This window comes from Schistocerca gregaria, unplaced genomic scaffold (assembly GCF_023897955.1).
Source record: "Schistocerca gregaria isolate iqSchGreg1 unplaced genomic scaffold, iqSchGreg1.2 ptg000228l, whole genome shotgun sequence".
Lineage (NCBI taxonomy): Eukaryota > Metazoa > Arthropoda > Insecta > Orthoptera > Acrididae > Schistocerca > Schistocerca gregaria.
In genome coordinates, this window is record NW_026061747.1 from 1,384,198 (window position 1) to 1,400,014 (window position 15,817).

A 15,817-nucleotide genomic window follows, 5' to 3' on the forward strand; every position below is an offset into this window, starting at 1 on the left:
TCCGACCTATGGAGAATAATTGCTTATCGCAATGTGCCGCTTAAGTATGTCGTTCATCTTGCTTTCAAATAACGTGACCACAATTTCGTGATACATCTACCTAAAAAGTATAAAATCATTTAAGTAGTTCAGTGCGGTAGTATTAAAAGGTTCACTACAATAACTGCAGAGACCGATATTTATGAATGATAATCTTATTATTCCATAAAAAAAATAAGACGTAGGAATTTCGGCAACCCTCCTCTTAGTACATCGAATGTCAAAACAGAAGTGAATCATAAGAAGAGAAAGTCTTCGTTTCTTTACAAAATCACTTGGTTTTTTCGAAAACTTAATTTGTTTTTCCTACAGAGGTCTCCTTTTACGTTTCATACATACAAGCTCTGAGTTCTCATCAACATCTGTTACTAAATCAATTGCTTTATATATATTATTCGTGACACAAGAGTTTTTAATATTGGATAGTTCCTCTTTTTTTTTTTTAGATACACTTCAGTAACCTTCTGAATTCTGGAAGCTACTGTATAACAGTATCTCATTCTAGCATTCAGGTAAAATTGGAGTGGTTACTTGACTAGACTACACACCAATTCCTTCCTTCACACATACTTGCAAGTTAACAAAAAATGACTATTTTGGGCAAAACGTTTGTGCCTTCGTTCCAGAAGTGTGGAAATATTTTGTCCTTGTTCCGGACTGATATATTGGTTTGATCACCAAGTTGTTGAGAAAATCGGACCTAAAAAACCAATCTGAACATTTGGACTTACTTAATTTCAATGTGTCTGATTACTTGAATTGTACTGCTTCTTACAGTCTATTACATCAACTTAGAAACTTCTTCTGTGTTCTACTATGGTGCTTTTAGTGTTTCCGCATACCGCAGCACGCAACATAGTTTTGCAGACGATAAGTGAAACTGTTTCATAGAGAAGAGAGGACAAAGAGACGATCTGGCTTTAAGTCGATTCGATAGCATAAGACCAAAACGGGCGGATTTCTCAGGTTTTTACTACATATGAACACTTTTCACGCTCTCCCGTGCAACGTGGCTAGTAGACCTCCCTTGATGCAAAATCGTAAGGTCTTAGCTCATGTCCAAGGCACAAAAGCCGGCTTAAAACTCGATAATCCATAACTAAAGCTTGAATTGTACTGCTTCTTACTGGCTATTACATCAACTTAGAAGCTTCGTCTGTGTTCTACTATGGTGCTTTCAGTGCCTCCGGATACCGCAGCACGCAACATAGCTTTGCCAACGATAAGTGTAACCGTTTCAGGCCAGACAATCGTGTGGTTCCTGAAGAGTAGTTGCAGGGGCAACAGTCTGGATGATTGACTGATCTGGCCTTGTAACATTAACCAAAACGGCGTTGCTGCGCTGGTACTGCGAACGGCTGAAAGCAAGGGGAAATTGCAGCCGCAATTTTTCCCGAATGCATGCAGCTTTACTGTATGGTTAAATGATGATGGCGTCCTCTTGGGAAAACAGTCCGGAGGTAAAATAGTCCTCCATTCGGATCTCCGGGCGGGGACTACTCAAAAGGACGTCGTTATCAGGAGAAAGAAAACTGGCATTCTACGGATCGGAGCGTGGAATGTTAGATCCCTTAATCGGGCAGGTAGGTTAGAAAATTTAAAAACGGAAATGGATAGGTTAAAGTTAGATATAGTGGGAATCAGTGAAGTTCGGTGGCAGGAAAAACAAGACTTTTGGTCAGGTGAATACAGGGTTATAAATACAAAATCAAATAGGGGTAATGCAGGAATAGGTTTAATAATGAATAGGAAAATAGGAATGCGGGTAAGCTACTACAAACAGCATAGTGAACGCATTACTGTGGCCAAGATAGACACAAAGCCCATGCCTACGACAGTAGTACATGTTTATATGCCAACTAGCTCTGCAGATGATGAAGAAATTGATGAAATGTATGATGAGATAAAAGAAATTATTCAGGTAGTGAAGGGAGACGAAAATTTGATAGTCATGGGTGACTGGAATTCGTCAGTAGGACAAAGGAGAGAAGGAAACATAGTAGGTGATTATGGATTGGGGCTAAGAAATGAAAGAGGAAGCCGTCTGGTAGAATTTTGCACAGAGCTTAACTTAATCATAGCTAACACTTGGTTCAAGAATCATAAAAGAAGGTTGTATACATGGAAGTATCCTGGAGATACTAAAAGGTATCAGATAGATTATATAATGGTAAGACAGAGATTTAGGAATCAGGTTTTAAATTCTAGGACATTTCCAGGGGCAGATGTGGACTCTGACCACAATCTATTGGTTATGACCTGTAGGTTAAAACTGAAGAAACTGCAAAAAGGTGGGAATTTAAGGACATGGGATCTGGATAAGCTGAAAGAACCAGAGGTTGTACAGAGTTTCAAGGAGATCATAAGGGAACAATTGGCAGCAATGGGGGAAAGAAACATAGTTGAAGAAGAATGGGTAGCTCTGAGGGATGAAGTAGTGAAGGCAGCACAGGATAAAGTAGGTAAAAATACGAGGGTTGCTAGAAATCCTTGGGTAACAGAAGAAATATTGATTTTAATTGATGAAAGGAGAAAATATAAAAATGCAGTAAATGAAGCAGGCAAAAAGGAATACAAACATCTAAAAAATGAGATCGACAGGAAGTGCAAAATGGCTAAGCAGGGATGGCTAGAGGACAAATGTAAGGATGTAGAAGCTTATCTAACTAGGGGTAAGATAGATACTGCCTACAGGAAAATTAAAGAGACCTTTGGAGAGAAGAGAACCACGTGTATGAATATCAAGAGCTCATATGGCAATCCAGTTCTAAGCAAAGAAGGGAAGGCAGAAAGGTGGAAGGAGTATATAGAAGGTTTATACAAGGGCGATGTACTTGAGGACAATATTATGGAAATGGAAGAGGATGTAGATGAAGACGAAATGAGACGTAAGATACTGCGTGAAGAGTTTGACAGAGCACTGAAAGACCTGAGTCGAAACAAGGACCCCGGAGTAGACAACATTCCATTAGAACTACTGACGGCCTTGGGAGAGCCAGTCATGACAAAACTCTACCAGCTGGTGAGCAAGATGTATGAGACAGGTGAAATACCCTCAGACTTCAAGAAGAATATAATAATTCCAATCCCAAAGAAAGCAGGTGCTGACAGATGTGAAAATTTCCGAACTAATCAGTTTAATAAGTCACAGCTGCAAAATACTAACGCGAATTCTCTACAGACGAATGGAAAAACTGGTAGATGCGGACCTCGGGGAGGATCAGTTTGGATTCCGTCGAAATGTTGGAACACGTGAGGCAATACTGACCTTACGACTTATCTTAGAAGAAAAATTAAGAAAAGGCAAACCTACGTTTCTAGCATTTGTAGACTTAGAGAAAGCTTTTGACAATGTTGACTGGAATACTCTCTTTCATATTCTGAAGGTAGCAGGGGTAAAATACAGGGAGCGAGAGGCTATTTAAAAATTGTACAGAAACTAGATGGCAGTCATAAGAGTCGAGGGGCATGAAAGGGAAGCAGTGGTTGGGAAAGGAGTGAGACAGGGTTGTAGCCTCTCCCCGATGTTATTCAATCTGTATATTGAGCAAGCAGTAAAGGAAACAAAAGAAAAATTTGGAGTAGGTATTAAAATTCATGGAGAGGAAATAAAAACTTTGAGGTTCGCCGATGACATTGTAATTCTGTCAGAGACGGCAAAGGACTTGGAAGAGCAGTTGAACGGAATGGACAGTGTCTTGAAAGGAGGATATAAGATGAACATCAACAAAAGCAAAACGAGGATAATGGAATGTAGTCAAATTAAATCGGGTGATGCTGAGGGAATTAGATTAGGAAATGAGACACTTAAAGTAGTAAAGGAGTTTTGCTCTTTAGGAAGTAAAATAACTGATGATGGTCGAAGTAGAGAGGATATAAAATGCAGACTGGCAATGGCAAGGAAAGCGTTTCTCAAGAGAAATTTGTTAACATCGAATATAGATTTATGTATCAGGAAGTCGTTTATGAAAGTATTTGTTTGGAGTGTAGCCATGTATGGAAGTGAAACATGGACGATAACTAGTTTGGACAAGAAGAGAATCGAAGCTTTCGAAATGTGGTGCTACAGAAGATTGCTGAAGATTAGATGGGTAGATCACGTAACTAATGAGGAGGTATTGAATAGGATTGGGGAGAAGAGAAGTTTGTGGCACAACTTGACTAGAAGAAGGGATCGGTTGGTAGGACATGTTTTGAGGCATCAAGGGATCACAAATTTAGCATTGGAGGGCAGCGTGGAGGGTAAAAAATCGTAGAGGGAGACCAAGACATGAATACACCAAGCAGATTCAGAAGGATGTAGGTTGCAGTAGGTACTGGAAGATGAAGCAGCTTGCACAGGATAGAGTAGCATGGAGAGCTGCATCAAACCAGTCTCAGGACTGAAGACAACAACAAGTCTATCCGTGTCATAGAGAAGAGCGGCCTAAGAGACGATCTGGCATTAAGTCGATTCTATAGCAAATGACACAAAAGGGCGGATTTCTCAGGTTTTTACTACATATAAACACTTTTCACGCTCTCCCGTGCAACGTGGCTGGTAGACCTCCCTTGATGCAAAATCGTAAGGCCTTAGCTCATGTCCAAGACAGCAAAGCCGGCTTGGAAGTCAATAATCGATAACTGAAACTTGAATTGTACTGCTTCTTACTGGCTATTACATCAACTTGGAAGCTTCGTCTGTGTTCTACTATGGTGCTTTCAGTGTCTCCGGATACCGCAGCACGCAACATAGCTTTGCAGACGATAAGTGTAACCGTTTCGTAGAGAAGAGCGGCCAAAGAGACGATCTGGCTTTAAGTCGATTCGATAGCATAAGACAAAAACGGGCGGATTTTACAGTTTTTAGTACATATGAACACTTTTCACATTCTCCCGTGCAACGCGGCTGCTTGTCCTCCTTTCATGCAAAATCTTAAGGTCCTAGCTCATGTCCAAGGCACCACAGCCGGCTAAAAAGTCCATAATCGTTAACTAAAACTTGATTTGTACTGCTTCTTACTGGGTATCACATCAACTTAGGAGCTTCTTTTGTGTCTTATTATTATTTTCAAATCAACAGCTCATTGCATGCACTCCTTACTAGAAACATGAATAATCTCCACAAAAATTTGGAAGTTAATTACTTTGGTGCAAGAAAGTCTCGATCATTCAGGAAAACGAATTTTCAATAACTTGTCAGCAGCCATACAAGTTCTACTACTGTCAAAATTCAGTTTAAGAGCAGCCTAAAGGATTTATTTAACCATCTCCTCCGACACCATTAATGTATTGAATTTTTTAGTAGAACTAGGGCGTGCGCGATTGAGAGTGAGTGAGGAGTGAGTTAGAAAAAGAGAGAGAGAGAGAGAGAGAGAGAGAGAGAGAGAGAGAGAGAGAGAGAGAGAGAGAGAGAGAGAGAGAGTGGGGGGGGGGGGAGGGTGTCAAATAGTACGAGTACGATCAGAAGTACGTTTAAATTTTCATCCCTCATTTCACGTCGATGATCAGTCCACTTGCGATCTGTGGAAGGTAAATTAGCATATTAGTTTCCCACTGAGCATCTCCTCATTATGGATTATTTGCAACAGAAACTACATATAGTCTAATCTAACCGTCTTGTCTGTCCTATCTCTGTTGAAGGGTACACATGAGACAGATGCCTTCTTATTGTTGTTGTTGTGGTCTTCAGTCCAGAGACTGGTTTGATGCAGCTCTCCATGCTACTGTATCATGTGCAAGCGCCATCTCCCAATACCCACTGCAACCTACATCCTTCTGAATCAGCTAGTGTATTCATCTCCTGGTCTCCCTCCTCGACCTTTACCCTCCGCGTTGCCCTCCAATACTAAAATGGTGATCCGCTGATGCCACAGAACATGTCCTACCAACCGATTCCTTCTTGTAGTCAAGTTGTGCCACAAAGTTCTCTTCTCCCCAACACTATTTAATACCTCGTCATTAGTTAAGTGATCTACCCATCTGATCTTCAGCATTCTTCTGTAGCACCTTATTTCTAAAGCCTCTAGTCTCTTCTTATCCAAACTCTTTATCGTCCATGATTCACTTCCATACATGGCTACACTCCATACAAATACTCGGATAACACACTTCCTGATACGTAAAGCTATACTCGATGTTAACAAGTTTTTCTTCTTCAGAAACACTTTCCTTGCCATTGCCAGTATACAATTTATATCCTCTATACTTCGACCGTCATCAGTTATTTTGCTCCCCAAATACCAAAACTCCTTTACTACTTTAAGTGTCTCAGTTCCTTATCTAATTCCTTCAGCATCACCAAACATGTTTCGACTACATTCCATTATCCTCGTTTTGCTTTTATTGATGATCATCTTATATCATTCTTTCAGGACACTCCACTCCATTCAGCTGCTCTTCCAGGTCCTTTGATGTCTCTGACAGAATTATGTCATGAGCGAACCTCAAGGTTTTAATTTCTTCTCCATAGATTTTAATTCCTACTTCGATTTTTCTCTTTTTTTCCTTTACTGCTTGCTCAATAAACAGATTGAATAACATCGGCGATTGACTAGAACCGCATCTCACTACCTTCCCAACCACTGCTTCCCTTTCATGCCCCCTGACTCTTGCAACTCCCATCTGGTATGTGTACAAATTGTAAATGGCCTTTCACTCACTGCATTTTACCACTGCCACTTCAGTATTTGAAAGAGTTTTCCAGTCAACATTGTCAAAAGATTTCTCTAAGTCTACAAACGCTAGAAACGTAGGTGTGCCTTTCCTTAATCTAGCTCTTAAGAGAGGACTTAGGGTCAGTATTGCCTCATGTGTTCCAGTATTCCTACGGAATCCAAACTGGTATACCCCGAGGTCGGCTTCTACCAGTTTCTCCATTCGTCCGTAAAGAATTGGCTTTAGTATTTTGCGCCTGTGACTTACTAAACAAATAGTTCGATAATTTTCACATCTGTCAACAACTGCTTTCTTAGAGATTGGAATTATTATATTCTTCTTGAAGTCTGACGGTATTTCGCCTGTCTCATACATCTTGCTCATCAGATGGTAGAGTTTAGTCAGGGCTGGCTCTCCCACGGGTGTCAGTAGTTATAATGGAATGTTGAATACTCCCGGGGCCTTGTTTCGGCGTAGGTCTTTCACTGCTCTGCCAAACTCTTCACGCAGTATATTATCTCTTATTTCATCTTCATCTACATGCTCTTCCATTTCCAAATTCTGTTTTCAAGCACATTGCCCTTGTATAGATCTTCTATATACTCCTTCCACCTTTCTGCTTTCCCTTCTTCGCTTATAACAGGGTTTCCATCTGAGCTCTTGATATGCATACAAGTGGATCTCTTTTCTCCAAAGCTTATATTTTTTAATAATTTATTGTTCCGTGGGACCATATTAAGGAGAAATCTTCATGGTCATAGAACGAGTCAATACATGAAATTATAACACGATAGTAGAAACAGATAAAGTGAAATATAAAAACATATTAAGGCGACAAGTTGTAAGTTTAAATAAAAAAATTAACTACGTAACACTGAAATTTGCATAATTTTTTAGCTCTTCCAGGAGCTCCTCGACCGAATAGAAGGAGTGAGCCATGAGGAAACTCTTCAGTTTAGACTTAAAAGATTTTGGGCTACTGGTAAGATTTTTGAGTTCTTGTGGTAGCTTATTGACAATGGATGCAGCAGAATACTGCACTCCTTTCTGCACAAGAGTCAAGGAAGTGCATTCCACATACAGATTTGATTTGTGCCTAGTATTAACTGATTGAAAGCTGCTAACTGTTGGGAATACGCTAATACTGCTAACAATAAACAACATTAAAGAAAATATATGCTGTCAGGGCAATGTCAGAATTCCCAGACTATTGAATAGGGGCCAACAAGAGGTTCTCGAACAGCCCGTTTTGAGCCAAAAATACCCTTTTTGAATCAGAAGAATTACCCAAAGAATATAATACCATACGACCTAAGCGTATGAAAATATGCGAAGTAGATTATCTTCCATGTTGAACTGTCACTAATTTCAGATACTGTTCTAATGGTAACTAAAGCAGCATTTAGTTTCTGAACAAGATCCTGGACATGGGCTTTCCACAACGGCTTACTATATATCCGATCGCCTAGGAACTTTAACTGTTTCGTCTCGCTTATAACATGCCCATTCTGTCTGATCAAAATATCGGTCCTTGTTGAATTGTGAATTAGAAACTGCAAAAACTGAGTCTTACTGTGATTTAGCATCAAATTGTTATCCACAAGCCATGAACTTATTCCATTAACTACATTATTTGATACTGTTTCAGTATTACACACGAGATCCTTCACTGCCAAACTGGTGTCATCAGCAAACAGAAATATTTTTGAATCACCTGTAATACTAGAGGGCATATCATTTATAAAAGTAAGAAACAGCAGTGGCCCCAGAACCGACCCTTGGGGGAATGCCCTCTTAACAGAGCCCCATTGCGAATGATTATCACTACCACTCTCAATATCGCAGAGAATTACCTTCTGCTTTCTGTTCTTAAAGTAAGAGGGGAACCAATTGTATGCTACTCCCTTACTCCATAATGGTCCAACTTGTGCAGTAATATTTTGTGGTCAACACAGTCAAAAGCCTTCGTTAAATCAAAGAAAACACCTAGCGTTCGCAACCTTTTATTTTATCCGTCCAAAACCTCACAGAGAAAAGAGAATATAGCATTTTCAGTTGTTAAACCATTTCTGAAACCAAACTGTACATTTGACAGCAAATAATGTGAATTTAAATGCTCCAGTAACCTTGTATATACAACCTTCTCGATAACTTTAGCAAACACCGATGGCATGGAAATAGGTCTAAAGTTGTCAACATTATCCTTTCTCCCTTTTTATGAAGTGGCTTCAGTAGAGAGTACTTTAATCGGTCAGGAAACCGACCACCGCTAAAGGAAAAGTCACAGATATGGCTAAGTACTGGGCCAACATACACAGAACAATACTTCAGTATTCTGCTAGATACCCTGCCATATCCATGAGAGTTCTTGGTCTTTAGTGATTTAATTATTAACTCAATCTCCCTCTTGTCAGTATCATGGAGGACCGTTTCAGGTAACAGTCTCGGAACACTTTTTTCTAAGAGCGCTATATGATTCCCTGTTGGGGCTAGGTTTCTATTTAGTTCACATGGTACATTCACAAAGTGATTATTAAGTACTGTACATATATGCGACTTATCAGTAACACGAACATTCCCACTACGCACTGATTCTATATCGTCGACCTGTCTCTACAGACCAGCCACTTCATTTACGACTGACCATATGGTTTTAATTGTATCCTGAGACATAGCTATTCTATCTGCATACCACTTTGCCATACCAGTTTACATATGATTATATGAATTAAGGAGATCTACCAGCATCCTTTTACTTGCACAATCACCTTACAATTAATATTGAAATCACCACATATAAATAATTTTTTGTATTTCCTACAAAGTGTACCAAAAACCTCCTCTAGCTTTAGCAAAAATGTTGTGAAATTGGCGTCTGTGGCTCTGTAAATAACAATTAGAAGTTTAGCTCCATTAAATTTAACCATACCTTCACAACATTCTAACACCTTTTCAGTGCAGTACTTAGAAACATCAATTGACTCTAATGGGATGCTGTTTTTCACATACATGGCTACTCCCCCACACCGAAAAGAGCTCCTAGAAAAGCTGCCAGCCAACCTGTATTCTGGTAAAGGAAGCCTCTGAATTATCTCCTTATTTAAGAAGTGCTCAAATATACCAATAATTTCAGAGTCAACATCTATAAGCAGTTCACTAACTTTATCTCTAACATCTTGTATATTTTGATGAAATATACTAATTGTCTCATTACTTGGATACTTAAGCTTTGTCAAGAGTGGATCTTTTGTTAGAGAGACTTCCCTTAAGCAGGAACACCTATCAGCTGACTGGTGCAGCTCTAACATCAACTACTGCAGGAATTTTCCCATGAGTGATCCCACCACCTCGATCTATGCTGTCACTTTAATTTTCCTGTAGGCGGTGTCTATCTTACCCATGGTGATTTTCGCCTCTACATCCTTACATTTGTCCTCTAGCCATCCCTGCTTAGCCATTTTGCACTTCATGTCGATCTAATTTTTGAGACGTTTGTATTCCTTTTCGCCTGCTTCATTTACTGCATTTTTATATTTTCTCCTTTCATCAATTGAATTCAATATTTCTTCTGTTACCCAAGGATTCCTACTAGCCCTCGGCTTTTTGCCTACTTGATCCTCTGCTGCCTTCACTACTTCATCCCTCAAGGCTACCCATTCTTCTTCTACTGTATTTCATTCCCCCATTCCTATCAATTGTTCCCTTATGCTCTCCCTGAAACTCTGTACAACCTCTGGTTCTTTCAGTTTATCCAGGTCCCATCTCCTTAATTTCCCACATTTTTGCAGTTTCTTCAGTTTTAATCTACAGTTCATAACCTATAGATTGTGGTCAGAGTACACATTTGCCCCTGGAAATGTCTTACAATTTAATACCTGGTTTCTTACCATTATATAATCTATCTAAAATCTTGCAGTATCTCCAGGTCTCTTCCACGTATACAACGTTCTTTCACGATTCTTGAACCAAGTGTTAGCGATGATTAAGTTATGCTCTGGGCAAAAACCTACCAGGCGGCTTCCTCTTTCATTTCTTACCACCATTCCATATTCACCTACTACGTTTCCTTTTCTTCATTTCTCTACTATCAAATTCCAATCACTTGTCACTATTCTATTTTCATCTCCCTTCACTATCTGAATAATTTCTTTTATCTCATCACACATTTCATCAATTTCTTCCTCATCTGCGGACTACTTTTAAGATTATGGTAGGTGTGGGCTTCATGTCTATCTTGGCCACAATAACACGTTCACTGTGCTGCTTGTAGTAGCTAACCCGCATTCGAATTTTTTTTTATTCATCATTAGACCTACCCATGCGTTAGGTTCATATTGGCCTTCCTAATACTTAAATCTATATTCGATGTTAACAATGACGCCGGTGGATAGACTATATGAAATTACTGATCGTCGATAAAGTCGCGAATATAACCGACATGCTATTGGGCCCTTCGCAGGGAAAGGGTTTTCGCCGCAAAAAGCGGGAAACTGGAATCCAGCAAATGAGTAAAAAATATATATTCAGTGACAAAAAATTAGTGTACGTACACAACAATAGTCTGGGATTTCTGTATTACATAAAACAGTTTTTGTGATTGTATCTTGCAGCTTTAGTTATTTTTAATTAAAAGAGATTTTAAAAGGACAGAAAGAGCGTTTTGGTCTACGCTACACATCGTTCTGTTAGTATAGTCTTGACTTCGTAATCACTTTCGTGGACTTCTGCAACTCTCAATCAAAATCTCCAACCTAATCGAGACAATACGCTACGATACAGCCGACATGATGACAAGAGAATGGGCTACATCAAACTCGAAGTAATTTTATATAGATAAGGATCTCAATGACCTGTGTACGTCTAATATAAAAGATCTCCTAACTATTCTCCTCAAATAGATCGCCATCTTCACTTGACCTTTAACTGAAACTGTTTCAGAATTAAAGACTGAATTCAAAGAAAATTTGGCTTCCAGTCACAAAACTAGAAAAATAAAAATAATAAAAGTGAGAATGTGAAACAGGTTAGCAATAACCACAAACAGGAGATTCTACAGAAAATCAAAGTGAGAAAGGAAATTATTAATATTATCGACCGTTTAGGAACTCTATGCTACGAAAGGGATGAAACCACATATAGAATAACTGGTGGAAAAGTTAGTGTGTTTTAAGATTAAATCCAAACAACAATTAGAGAAAAATATATCGAAGCTAGGCCTATATTACGAAAAATTGCTAAATCTCGAGGCATATTGTGTCCTCCAGTATTTGATGAAGTGTTTGTGCCCCTAGCACGGATAAAACAGGATCTACAGCATCAACAGAAACTTCGGATATGTGTTTCATATTTCATCCAAGCCTACAGTCTATAAACACTAAAACAAAATACCACTACAGGGAAACTACCTACGAAGAAGTTCTTGGTAAAACTATGTAGCTGTACTTGCCTTGGACTAACGACGTGTGATTATCAATGTAACCTGTACAGACTGTACGCTTTCCAAAGCTGTTATCCATGAAAAAGCTAAACGACGTTTCGTGAACAAAACACAATTTAAGACCGGACAACTAATAAAATTATCTGACAATAGGCACTGTTGAAAATTTGTGCCAGACCAGGATTACCACCCGAGTCTCCTGGTTACTAGGGAGAGGCAATGATCACTGTGTCCGAATTACGCAGTGGTCAACATAATAGCACGAACTGCCCGAGCATGCCGTTCGTCAGATCCAAATTCTCAATTTCTCCATAGACTGCTAATGCAGTGCTCCTTGAACATTATCCTCCTCGCCTTAATTAAACAGACACAGAATATATACAAGCTTGGCCTTACGAACATTGCAGACGCCGTCTATGCAACACGCGTCACACTTCAAAGAGTTTACCAATACATTGCATTGTTTACTATCGACCACGGATCAAGCAACGTAAAAAGCACTGCGTCTACTGAGATCATGATTCAGAGTTTTTTTTTAAAAAAAAAGAAACTAATAAGTCGCCTACATATTATAGTTGCTGCCGAAAGAGGAGAATCACTATTTTCCCACAAACGGAAATATAGTTAAAATTACGCTTCTAATTCGGCTAGTTTCGGCGGTTACTAAAATTTGTAGTGAAAGTTACATAGGGAACTCTCCCGTCCCCCCACCAGAAACGTAGTTTTCGTCGCTGTTGTGCGACTTTTGTACACAGCCAGAGAAAGTGTGTTAAACATGGCGCGGACGGAAACACTAGGCTACGCTACAAGGAAATCTGCTTACACAACGTTTACTCGGCATTAATAATCGTTGGCGTAAACATCTCTCAATCAAATTACCCCCTTCCAACCTAACTTAGATCTCGGGCTACACTGCCCATAGGCCTGTCATCACAACCAAAATTTCAGTGTGTGGGGGATATCCTGTATTTCTCGCTAATCTCTCTCTAGGCAAAAATGTCAGTTATTGTAGATTGGTGGCAGTCTCAACTACAAGATTTACTAATGATAAACACTATTGAGGCGGCTCGTAATTTTAGAATAGTTCTCTTCGTCTTACTTGGCATAAATTGTTCGCTGGCGTCCCAGCAGCTAGCTCCTTCAGTGTCTGCTTCTGCCATCGCACCACGCCAGTCTGTTGTTATCCTAGCAGACAGAACGCACCGCACATCCGACAACTTCGGAACCACTCAACTGGCCAGTTAGCAACTGAGCCGAACACTGTTTACACCGTCAAAGGAAAACTATGCAAAGATGTACACTCGAATGGCACGACTGAGTAGTACACACACACACAAACACACAAACAGTAATATCTGTAGGATGTCCATCGACACGCGCAGAACGAAATTCTTCTCGCGAACGTACAGCGTCTCCGAAAAAAATCTAGTGACTATATTCCGGCATTACGGCCAGGTTCTCATTCAAATGAGCAAAAAATGTTATATATTTTTTTTGAGACAGTGAAAATACACTTGAAGGATCTGTTTGGGAGTTACGAGTGATCATACTATGAGCTTTATTTTAGATTTTCAGTAAAAAAAAAATGGCGCCCGCAATTATGATTTGATCACGCGGACTGCGTGCAGTGTGGCCTCTCAGATGTTACCTGAAATCAAAAATGGATGACATCAGTTGATACTAAATTACTTCTCTGAAATTGAAAATGGAAAACATCAGTCGATATTACATAAAATTTATGGGAGCGCATACCTAACCGCAATGAAACAACCGTAAATTTAACGATACGGTGCTAATTCGAACTCTGAGTTCGATTTTTTGGGTGGTTTATTTCACTCCTTATGCCTTCACAAAAATTACTTAATATTAATCAGTGTCATATATTATAGGTATAAGCTCCTAAGAAAAGTGTTTACTTTTCTGGGTCAGAGGTAGAAGTTAAGAGATTGAACCATTTTTAGTTAATGCTGCATGCCGTTCTGAGAAAATTGTTTCTCCAAAAAAAAAAAAAAAAAAAAAAAAAAAAGTTCAACGTCTAGGGAAACCTTTTAGTTATATTATTACTTCGATTTGCATGAACTGAGGGTTACATGTATATTTTTAATGTCGCTGAACACGAATCTGCAGTAAGATTTTCAATATTCAAAACGGCTAATGCAATACGGAGAGCACAGGATTATGCTTTGTCCAATTTTTACCAAAAATGCATTTTCGTTATTTACGTTTAGTGTGCAATCCAAGGAGCACTTTTCAACCCTTCCTCTGGCTGGAATTGTTCCTAGATAGCAACTCCCTGTTCTTCTTGGCAGGAAAAGCCGATCTGTCTAACCTGGATATGCAGCACTCGTTATTCGTCAGTGTTATCGGCGAGTATGTTTGCAGTATGAATCATTTTGTGCACGTGCGTCACGGGACGAGCTTTGATCTACATCTATATGGATACTCTGCAAATCACATTTAAGTGCCTGGCAAAGGGTTCTTCGAATCCCCTTCACAATTGATAGTTAATTGAAACCCTCAGCTGCCGACAGGTGTTGTTGATATACTTCGATGGGGACAGCTGAAAATGTGTGCCCCGACCGGGACTCGAACCCGGGATCTCCTGCTTACATGGCAGACGCTCTATCCATTTGAGCCACCGAGGACACAGATGAATACCGCGACTGCAGGCATTTATCCCTTACACGCTTCCCGTGAGACTCACATTTCCAACCGGCCACAATCCACAAACGTAATGTACGTAATAGGTGTTTGCCCATCCACTCAATACTGGCCCACACTAAGGTGACGATTCCCGTAAGATTTCGGGCAATCTGTGCGCATTCGCACAGACGAAGGTCAATGGCTGGGTAACGTTTAACCATATATATATAGATAGTAACTGTTCTCGAAAGAACAGGCGCCACTGACGACCGGGCAGCTTCTCTAGAATACATGGTAGACCGGCCTATGTGGCCGAGCGGTTCTAGGCGCTTCAGTCGGGAGCCGTGCGACAGCTACGGTCGCAGGTTCAAATCCTGCCTCGAGTATGGATGTGTGTGATGTCCTTAGGTTAGTTAGGTTTAAGTCGTTCTAAGTTCTAGAGGACTGATGACCTCAATTGTTAAGTCCCATAGTGTTCAGAGCCATTTGAACCATCAGTCCCTGTGCTTACACACTACTTACATTAACTTATGCTAAGGACAACAAACAAACACAACGATGCCCAAGGGAGGACTCGAACCTCCAACGGGGGGAGCCGCGCGAACCGTGACAAGGCGTTTGAGACATGGCGCATACCCCGCGCGGCTCATGGCAGTCGTGACACTGCTTCAAACAATGGGCTGTAGAAACTTTTTTAAAGCACGGATTAAGAAAAAAACCTTTCCGTTCCAAGAGTCTGGACAAGTACACCTTAAAAAAATGCAACTACAAAGAAATTGAATTTTCGAACTTTTTGGATGAGAACCTGTCCCTACGGAACACCGTTGATAAAATGTCACAGGGATTATGTACTCAGGTTTCACATGTGGATTACCAATTCCTAATCGAGGAATTTGCATCTCCCACCTTGGAATTCTCAGTACAGAATTTTTATCCATTACGAGATTCTCAGCCACTTGCAGAAGTGATTTCCCGTGATTCTGCAAAACTTTTCCGTTAGCCAATCGTAGCAACTATAATATTTGGTTCCTGGTGCATGACATGTCTCTTAACTTAAAGTGA

At 39.9% G+C, this 15,817-nt stretch overlaps 1 non-coding gene across 1 annotated transcript; it reads right to left on the reverse strand.

The window, feature by feature from the left end:
* Positions 1-14,683: 14,683 nt before the first annotated feature.
* On the reverse strand, positions 14,684-14,757 carry Trnat-ugu (transfer RNA threonine (anticodon UGU)). Its single transcript has one exon. It is a non-coding gene; the product is annotated as a tRNA-Thr (tRNA).
* Positions 14,758-15,817: the final 1,060 nt, after the last annotated feature.